At 38.1% G+C, this 10,646-nt stretch overlaps 1 long non-coding RNA gene across 1 annotated transcript; it reads left to right on the plus strand.

Annotated features, from left to right (window-relative positions):
• Positions 1 to 1,977: 1,977 nt before the first annotated feature.
• Positions 1,978 to 3,292, plus strand: LOC120562710. Its single transcript, XR_005639812.1, has 3 exons — positions 1,978 to 2,027; positions 2,734 to 2,822; positions 2,952 to 3,292. It is a non-coding gene; the product is annotated as an uncharacterized LOC120562710 (long non-coding RNA).
• Positions 3,293 to 10,646: the final 7,354 nt, after the last annotated feature.

Genomic DNA, 10,646 nt, shown 5'->3' on the forward strand with positions numbered 1-10,646 from the left:
GCAGTGTTTTAAGGTGCTTCTATACAAAACTTATAAAGGTACACAGGCATTTTCATTTATTTTCTTGATAAACCTTTTCTTCCTCTTTCTCCCATTAAAGTAGTTGCAGCTATTATATATTATCATACCTATTAATTAATGAAGTTTGGGGACCTTACATTATTCCCAGCCTCTCCCAGTAACAACCAGTGCAGAGATCCAAATCAGCAACAATAACTGGAAACACTAGTGTGGTCACACAGAGGTTAGTAAGTCCAGTGTTACATTTGTTATTTACATCTTTTTCTTCTTGTTGGCAGTAAAAATCAGAAATGGATTGCGTTACTCTGATTCTGCTCTTCCTTGGTAAGGTCAAATAATTTACATGATGTCATGGATGAAAGATGTGTCACACACACACACACACACACACACACACCACGGCATTGTAAACTTGATGAGTCAAATAAAAGTAAATTAACAGAGAGTGGAGATTCATGCACTGTTAAAATTAGGATTCATTATGATCCCTGCTGGCACTTAAAATAAAGAATTTATAAAATAATTTTCACTAGAAGACATTTTTTCCTGTGGGGTTTTTAAAATAATAAAAAATTAAAATTATGAAATGTGTAATTAATAATAATAATAATAATAATGTCTCAGGAATACTGGCCAGCTCTGGCTGTTATCATTCAGGACTTTCACTACTGTGAAGCCGAACGTTTATTTAGTGAAAGAATTAAACAGTGACAGTTGTCATGTCATTGACAATCTGCATGAGTTGCTTTGTATTTAATACTATTTTATTTTAATACAAATCCTTACATACATTTTTCAGATTTTTCTTTTACTTTGAAACCTTTAAAATTGTGTTTGTAATCCATTCAAATGATTCACTAAACAATAAATATGCCCTGTCTCACCAACCCTCAGGATTCAGCCTCCACTCCTGCTCTCACTTCCCCCCTCGTAAGTACTACTATGTTAACTTGGCAAAGAACTGGACCGATGCTCAGCTTTACTGCAGAGGGAAATACTCTGACCTGGCGACCATTGTAAGCATGGATGATATAAGCAGGCTACAACCTACTTTCACCTATTCATGGGCATGGATCGGAATGGCAGATGACCCCAAATCCTGGAGGGATAGCATGGGCAATGACTCCAACTCCTGGAGATCATCAGCGACTGGTGAAACGAGCAAAACTGGTTACCAGAACTGGGCTGTAAGCAATCCATCAGACACAAATGGAAATGAAATGTGTGTGGAAATGTACCCTGATGGAACATGGAATGATGCGCCCTGTGGAGCACTCAGAAGTTTTGTTTGTTACAATGGTAAGAAAAGATTTGAGTTTATGGATTTTTCTCACTGACTGCAATTGTTCACTCATGAATTTAGGAAAAAATGTCACAGCTACAGGCCTGAAGCTTTGCAGATGCATCTCAGCTCTCCTTGTGAACTTCTCTGACTCCATCTTCGACCCTTTTTACACCGAGTTCGTTCATTGAATCCAAACTGTTTAATGAACGGATTACTTTTTAATGATTATTCAGTTTTACGTTATTTTCAAGTAACAACAATGAATTCCTTTAACCAACCAATCTCATTCTCACCAATGCTTTAACTCTGAGTAGCTGTGATGCAGCAACAGGAATAATTGAATGAGTTGTTAAGCTGGCTTCATTTCTGTCTGTTGCAGGTACAAACCAAAACACGAAAACCTACGTGTTCACCTCAACTTTGAAAACGTGGACCGATGCCCGTGACTACTGCAGAGAACACTACACAGACTTACCGATGATCGAGAACAATGTAGAAAACAATGCGGTCTATTCTGCAAAACCAGCCTCTGCTCAACCTTGGATTGGTCTGTACCGAGTGCCGTGGACTTGGTCCGACAAAACCCAAAGCTCCTTCAAACACTGGCGAAGTGGTAACCCAAAAAACGATGGTGGTAACCAGTACTGTAGCGTTGAGACTCCTCTCCATGAATGGGACGATGGCACCTGTTCAATCAAGCTCCCTTTCATCTGTCATCAAGGTGATTGTTAAACAACACAAAGACATTCTTTAAGTGAAGGTTTATTGAAGGGTAGCCCCTTGAGATCCAAGGTCCAACATGAAACAAACAATACAACAGACAAAATCACATACAACTTACATACACAAGAGAGTAAAGTACCCCCAAAAATTAATATTAATATTATTGATAACGTAAATCTGAAGCCAGCCCAGGCTCCACAAACGGGAACAACAACAAACTGCGCCAACCTGCCCTACGAACCATAACAAACAGTGTTCCAGTCAATAACAGACAAGAAAGAGCTGGTTGAGCCATCACTGCAGCAGCGTTAGCACGTAGGCTACTTGCACAATGCGTATTCATGACACAACCAGCTCCTTCTTGTCGGTTATTGGCTGGAACAGTTTGTTATGGTTCATTGTGCAGGTTGGCGCAGTTTGTTTTTGTTGCCGTTTGTGGAGCCTGAGCTGTCTTCAGAGACCGCATTTTTTTACAGTGTATTCAGGGGACAGGCAGCTGGTGGATAGTGAGGAGATGTTTGCTGTATGTGACAAAAAATGTTGTAGCCTAAAAAACCGCGTCACATCACTTAGAGCACCTTTAACAGTGCTCTCAATGTTTTTTTTAAAAGAAAGCATTGGATCCATCCTTTTGAGTTTTATCAACAAAAATTGACAGAACCTGTCTTATTGTTTTGTGTCCACATGTTTGTTGTACTGTTCAGTTTCAAAAGTGAAGACTACTGTGAGGATGAAGTTCAAGACTAGAGCTGACATAACCAATCCAGCTACTAACACCCAGATCCTCCAACAGGTACAACTCTTTCTCTGTTTAGTTTTTTTAATATGTATGACAGGAAACTACAGTCTACTGTACTGTAACTAGTCTACTAGTACAGATTAATAAATAAAATGTTTGTATATTTCTTTTATTCCTGTTCAGCTGGATGCAGAGCTAAAAAGACATGGATGGACTGACTTCAAGCTGCGATGGAAGATTCAGCCCAAAAAGCAGGAGGAAGAGAAACTCACAGAACCTCCATGCTTTTAAAGAGCCCCTATTATACTCCTTTTCATCTTCATATGTGTACTCTTGTACTCTATAGAATAGGGTTTACCTGCTTTGATGTTCAAACAACATGTTATGTTTCTCATACTGCCCATTGCTTCAGCGCCTCCTACTGAAACAGTCAGTTTGAGCTCTTGGCCCGCCTTCCTGAAAAGCCCCGTCTGGTCTGATTGGTCAGCTGCCCCACTCTGTTGTGATTGGTCAACCAAATTCAAACAGTCCACATGTTTTAATCCAAACAATGATCTTTTTCCTGAACTGAACTAGTTGTTTTGGTGCCTAAATATAACACATCTTTGTTGTTGTTGTTGTTGTTGTTGTTGTTGTTGTGTATCATCATGTAGAAACCAAAGTCACCTTTGTCTAACTCCTTATTTGTGTATTTAAATTTAAGCAAAACAATTGTAGCACAATGTCACATGGTCAGTGTCACATTGAGGTTAGCAGATGTTTACCAGCAGATCTGCATTTATGTTTAATATATTTTCAATGATATAATGATTTAGTTGTGTTTTTAATCAATTAATTTGTCTGTATAATTACGCTTCAGCTAATAGAAGATATCCATATAATAAATTGAGATAATTAGGCTTTTAGTTGTGTGCTGCACTTTGACTATTAACTATGTGAGCAACAATGCCCAAAACATTGACCTGATATTTAACCCAAAAACGAATTATATTTAGCTATTTTGATAATAGATTAATCATTGCAGTTATTTTAATAATTAATAATTAATTAGTTCCAGCTTGTAAATGTGAAGATTAGCTGCTTTTCTCTGTCTTGTATGTCCAGAAATGGAATATTTTGAGTTCTGGTGAAGACATTTAAATACACAACCTTGGAATTCAATATATTGTTTTGGAACTTTTAACTATCTTCTGACAAATGGAATAATGGTATTTAATGGTAAATAGTTTTTAGCCCTACAAAAAAGGCTTGGCTATTCTGTGTTTTAGCTTTCATGTACTGCAGCTAAATGAAAAAAAAATAATGAAACAGTTGTCAATGCTGTGTGATTTTATGGCTGTGTGTCTTCAATGATGAGAGTTATGTTGTTGATCTCCTTGTTTGCTATCCGCGTTACTGTTTTCTTACTTTTATTTGAATGTACTGACACCTGCACTTAAACAAATCTGTCAATTTCTTACTGATTGACTTGACTTATTTACTGTCATCACCAGCTTTGTTTTAAATTGCTTTTGTTGTCAGACATCTTTTAAGATATGATACTCTGCTTCAAAAGTAACTAAAACTTATTAGTTACTTATTTACTCAATATTGGTATGACTTTTTAGTTTTTGATGCAACCAACAACATTACATAACCTTCCTCTAATTTCTCATTTGCATTTTAAAAAATGAACTTGTCACAAAGCAGCATCAACAGTGTTTTACTTTTACCTGTAAAATGATAAAATACTGTAAAATTATTGTTGTTGTTGTTGTTGTGTATCATCATGTAGAAACCATAGTCACCTTTGTCTAACTTCTCATTTGTGTATTTCAATTTAAATAAAAAAAATTTAAATACAAAAAATAGCAGCACAATACTTTCAGTGTCACATTGAGGTTAACACATGTTTACCAGCAGATCTGAGTGATTCCAACAGTGGGAAATGTGCAACTTTGGGGATTTAAAGGAACACACCGACTTATTGGGACTTTAGCTTATTCACCGTATCCCCCAGAGTTAGACAAGTCGATACATACCCTTCTCATCTCTGTGCATGGTGTAACTCTGTCTGATGCCAACAGCGCTAGCTAAGCCTAGCACAGATCCTGGAGGTAAGCGGTTCCAACTAGCCTACTTCTCCGAATAAGTGACAAAATAACGCCAACATGTTCCTGTTTACATGTTGTGATTTGTATAGTCACAGGGTTGTACATATAACAAGGTCACTATGCTTTTACTATCTAGTAATTGTTGGCTCTATTACTCCAACTCTGAGTGAACTCCAGGCGAACTCTCTGCTCCTCACCACAGGGCTTCAGGTGCTGCTAGCAAATCACTCCGCCCAAGTAGCAGAAGTAGCAGTGCTTCGCCTTTCTGAGAATATAGTTCCCAGTTTATATACGGTTAGAAGATGGCTGTGTCTCATATGACCTTGTTATTTGTACACCCTGTGACTATACAAATCACAACATGTAAATAGGAACATGTTGGCGTTATTTTGTCACTTATTAGGAGCAGTAGGCTAGTTGGAACCTTACTGTGAATAAGCTAAAGTCCCAATAAGTCAGCATGTTCCTTTAAGAGTTGAATATAAGGGAATGTTAAAACTTCTTACAACACTGTTCACCAGGATTTAAAGCTATAGTGCGTAGCTTGTGGAATTCTAAGTAATGACAATAAAACTGTTGCCACGTCAACATGAGACAAGCCTTACGGGACCGTGCACCGCCCCCCTCTCTTCCTCCACACAGTTGCTATAAGTTATGATCTCATCAGATGCCGATCAAGGTTACCTTTGTCAAAATCCTAATTTGCATGGTCAAATATGTGCCTGCTAGAATGCAGCACAGCACTAGATGCTTCTCAATAAGGTCCCTTAAAGCTTTAGTGCGTACATTTTTTATATTAATGAACGTCCGTTACATTCAAGCCATGGACCCTTTTCACAGCAGACATTTTGATTTGTCATAGTAGGAAAAGCAAAGCTGAAATTGATAACCTTAACCTTAATCCTCCCTCTCCTTGGCTATTTGCAACTGCGTGGAGGAGGGGGGGGGGGCTGTGCGTGATCACGGAAGGCTTGTATCATGAGGACATGCCAACAGTTTTGTTGTCATTACTTAGAATTCCTCATGGGGGAGACAGAAACGACGCACTATAGCTTTAAATGAGTACTGGTAGATGTGAGTGATTCAGACTTTGCTGCTGAGATTTAAAATGCTGTATTTTTTTCTATTAACAACCGAGTGATTAGCTATATTTCCCAGAATGCTTTTGAACAGTAGATACATATGTAAATGCAATAAATTTATATATATAGCTACAACCATTTTGTGAATTTTTGCTTCCAATAATTTGCATAGCATCCAAAAATGATCATGAAATGAGTCTCTTTACTTTGGCAAACCTAAGTAGGTCTATTTATCAAGCAGTGTTGATGTTTTCTGCCTCTACTTCAGTAGGACGGTAATAGATAATGGGTCTACAGTAAGCCAACACAATATGTGAGTTGAAATCTACCAATTAATTTAGTTGTTTTAGGATCAACATAAGGATTTATCAGTTTGACTAATGTCATTGTATTCATTGTCATGAATGTAAAACTTCCCATAATCCCCAACAGGTCAGGGTTACAGTTTGGTTGGAGACCAGAGAATATAACTACCATGTTCCAAAACACATGGCAACCGTTTATTAATCAGCATGAGTGGCTTTGACTCTTGATTTTCAGGTGTTTAATAGGCCAGATGCAATCCTTTAGAAAACTTCAAAGAGGAGCTTGACTTACAGAGAGCCCTTTTAAACCTGTTCAGTCCTTGTCTTCCCATTGCTGCGTGTGTGACAGTGATAAAGAGATATATTGCACTAATAAATAACCACTCAGTGGTTGCAGGCTCCAAGGTTTACAACTGCTTGTAAAGAATTGAAAGGAAGGCTGAGGGTCTGTTATAGTTGGTCATTCTGCTACTACTTACCATTTGGTGCAACGCCATATTTGGACAAAATGAGGAGTAGATAAAAAAAGAATTTTACAGTTTCAACAAACCCAAGATGTGATTTGTGTTTGTGGGGTTTTGTATAGTTATGGTTTCCTTGGTGACTTTGACGCAATCACAACAAACACCTTAATAATAATAATAGAGAAACTCTAAAAAGTAAATTGTTTCTAACGGTTTATGGTTAGGGTTATTTTTGAATGGTTTATGGTTAGGGTTATTTATTAAGTGTAGATCTTTGGTACAGAACTTGTACATGGTACATGGTCCTCGTTGGATAAATCCTAGTGACTTCGGAGATCCTCTGACTGTTCATCTGGTACCACCAATAGATCAAAGTTTGCACTTGTCGAACACAACATGATACTCCCATCAACCTTAACTGTACTTCAATGTCAGTACTATAACATGCTTAATACACACTACCATGCTAAATGTACTCATTTCAATATAAGATGCTAACATCAGTATGTAAGTATGCTAACAAGCCAGCATTTAAATGTTACATGCGAAAGTCAGCATACTGTAGTTGTGTCATGCATGCTAATCATAATGTTAATGTTATTACTCGCAAAGCTAAGCCTTATTACAGCTGGATGATAGCTAATTCACTGTGCGGGAGACAATCCCAGATGTTTCCCATAGAAAAGCTTACCAGACAAAAAACAACCAGTAAGTCTTCATCAATCAGTAAGTCTTCATTCTTGAAACTTTTTCTCTTGTAAAACCGACACATAAAGGTGTTGACGCTCAGTATGCCAGTTTCGTTCGGTAACCAGGGTCATAGAAATGCGGTCATAGAAATGTGGCCCTGAAAATGCAGCTTCCTCTACATTAGGAACATGTGGTGGGTGTTTTCTTCTCTTTGGCCACAGGGGTCAGTAGTAACAGTGTTGGTGCATCAGAATGAGGCACAGACAGATGTCACACTTGAAAACTTACTTTGACAAGTTGCACTAAGGTGGGATTTATGTTTTGGAATTGCTTTCAAACAATGTATTTCGGTTGTACGAGAGAGTAGGCTTCAAGGAACGATGACTAACTGGTTTGGCAAATGTATGTCTTTAACTTAAGTTAACATAAGTATTTCCAAAGCATTTCTATGGGAAGTATCCAGGACATTCAGGGTACAGCCAGACTAAATACAACAATACCTCCATTTCTTACACTTGAGCTGTCAATCCAAATGGAGTTTAGTAATAGTAATTTTGAGGTACCTTTGGTAAACATTCTACCCGCTTAACTTCAGAAAGTTGGCATTGTCATTGTGAGCATGATAGCATGCTGACATTAGCATTACTTCAAAGCACAGCTGTGTCTCAGTCAGTACAGCCTCAGAGATCTGTTATTTAATCAGAACAAATCAGTGTATCCGAACGTCCTGCCCCAGAAAATAATTGATGAATGGCTGAATAGATTCACTGCCATCGCAGAATGAAAACAAATGACTGAGTGAACATTGGAAAGAGCGATCAAGATGGAGAGAAAGGAAACGTGAGTGATTCTAAATGGGACAGAGGGATGAGGAGGAAGATGAGGAAACGGGGGAGGATGGATAAAGGAGGAGAAAGGAGGACAGGGGAAGACTGAGCTGGGAGGGAGGTCCAGCAGCAGGCTGCAGGAATGTTTCACATGGCTGTCCTCTGGATGACCTGGCCTCCCTGGAGTGTGGGAGATACTGGGAGTAATTAGCCTCCTTTAACATTGGATCTGAGCTGCCTCTACGCCTCAATGGGGTTAGCAGTGGCATTGAAGGAGATCAAGTGTATTTATATATTCAAACAAAATAGCTTGAGCATTCTTCTTTGGCACCACCCGCCTGCAGTACTCTGTCTCTTTTGAATTGATCATTTTGTAGACTCTTCATTACAATAATTTTCTACGTATTTCTTTTTTGTTTTAGGTTTTTAGGGCAGGGAAGTTGTATTCAGTCATTTTCAGTTGATGAATGCCGTAAATTAGGTCCATTATTTTGAAGTGGAAAAGATTTCCTTCCCCCCACCCACCAACCCATCTTGCAGCTGACCTACTTTATCTCTGTGTAGATTTAATTATGGATCCTCCTAGCTGCAAATATTTCTCACTTAAAGTCAAGGATCAAGAATTGAAGTGGACAGGAATGAAGAGAAACAGAGCCTAAAAAGTATTGATTTTGTAAAAGGCCACATGGTTTCAATCATGAAATGCCAATACGGGATCGTCAGTGTTAATCTGCTTTGCTTTGATGTCCTTTATTTAAAACAGGCAAGTGTCCCTTTATGGCAAAACATGAATTCAGAGCTAAAATCCTGAATGTTCTCCAGCATAATAATACTAATCTTACTGCACTTGTGTGATTTTGGGGGGAGTCGGAAGAGTATTTCATTCAGTTTAGGAAAAATTTCAATATCGTCAACGTCCAGTGAAAAAAACTATTCTTCTTCTTACACTTATGAAATCATTTTAAAAGTCATTGGAGTATTTCAAAAATGTATCCCCAAGATCAACAAGACATATAGTTTTCTTTCATTCCAAAAAAGAAAATATTTTGGTTCTACATTGTTCTTAGTAAACAGTGACAATATAGTAACACATGAGGATACCACTCTAATGTGCACTACATAGGTAGCTAGAGCCACAAGGCTATTAGCTTAGCTTAGCATAAAGACTAATTGTTTATATTTTATAATTTGTACATGTAAGGTGTCCTTGAGTGTTGTGAAAGGTGCCTATAAATAAAAATGTATTATTATTTTATTAAAAGCAGGGGGAGCAGCTAACCTGATTCTGTCCTACCAAACAACTCAAAAGCTCAATAATTAAAACCACAACTTATCATTTTTACTTTTAAGTTTTTGTAAACATTTTTCAAATTTATCTTTTAAATTCACAAACATCATTTGTGTAATGCATGGCTCAATTCAAATGTGATCAAATTATTACAGTATTTGTCTCTCGCTTTTCCCAATGTAGGTTACATGTTTGTTTTTTCCAAAATAAGATCTCATATATGTAAGGGTTAATGCCCTTCGAGGTGTCCATTGTCAGGTATTAATGGACGACGGCGAGGCATGAACCGTCCGATGCGCAGCGGAGTCCATTAATACCTGACAATGGACACCTCGAAGGGCATTAACCCGCTTATACCATGGTCACTTAATAATAACATCTTTTTAAAACATTAGTTTATATTTTAATTAGTTTACAATCGAAATCTAAAGTTTTTACAAACAATAACTCTGTTTCCCTGGTTACGCCTGACGGTTTGACTAATACCTGGAACAATCATTCCCATCCATATGGGATCTTATGCATCTTCTTATGCAACGCAAACGTTGTTCACTCCTCCAGGAAATCGGAAGGACCTTAGATACGACTTGCCTCCCTTAGCAACGGGAGATATTTATAGTCCGCTCAGCTACGAGCCAGAAAGCTAACGCAATAGAGCGCCGAAGTCACGCCCCTTCCGGTGGACCACATGGGACCTTAACTTGGAAAAAATATGAACGGTAGTGAACGGGGAGAGGCAAATTATTTTTTGATCCCGTTTGAATTGAGCCATGGATTACAAATATGATGTTCGTCAATTTAAAAGATAATTTTTCAACCGAAGCAAGTCTCAGTTAGCTGTAGGTTTGTCATATGACCACTTAGGTTTGTGTGAAACCGCTCAGTGAACTACATCTCTCATCTCACACAAATTACGTCACCTTGCTTGATGCTCAACTAGCTAGCTAGCTAGCTAACTTAGCTCTGTTCCACAACACATGTAACGTTATCTTACCTGCTGTGTTTTATCCAGTGAAGTGTTTTATCAGTTTAAGCACATAAGCAAAAGAACAAGCAAGATCCTCTGCTCATTAGAGTAACGTTACATCCCCGGTACGATACACACAGACATCGTAGCTTCAGCGAGACG

The sequence above is a fragment of the Perca fluviatilis genome, chromosome 7, assembly GCF_010015445.1.
Source record: "Perca fluviatilis chromosome 7, GENO_Pfluv_1.0, whole genome shotgun sequence".
Lineage (NCBI taxonomy): Eukaryota > Metazoa > Chordata > Actinopteri > Perciformes > Percidae > Perca > Perca fluviatilis.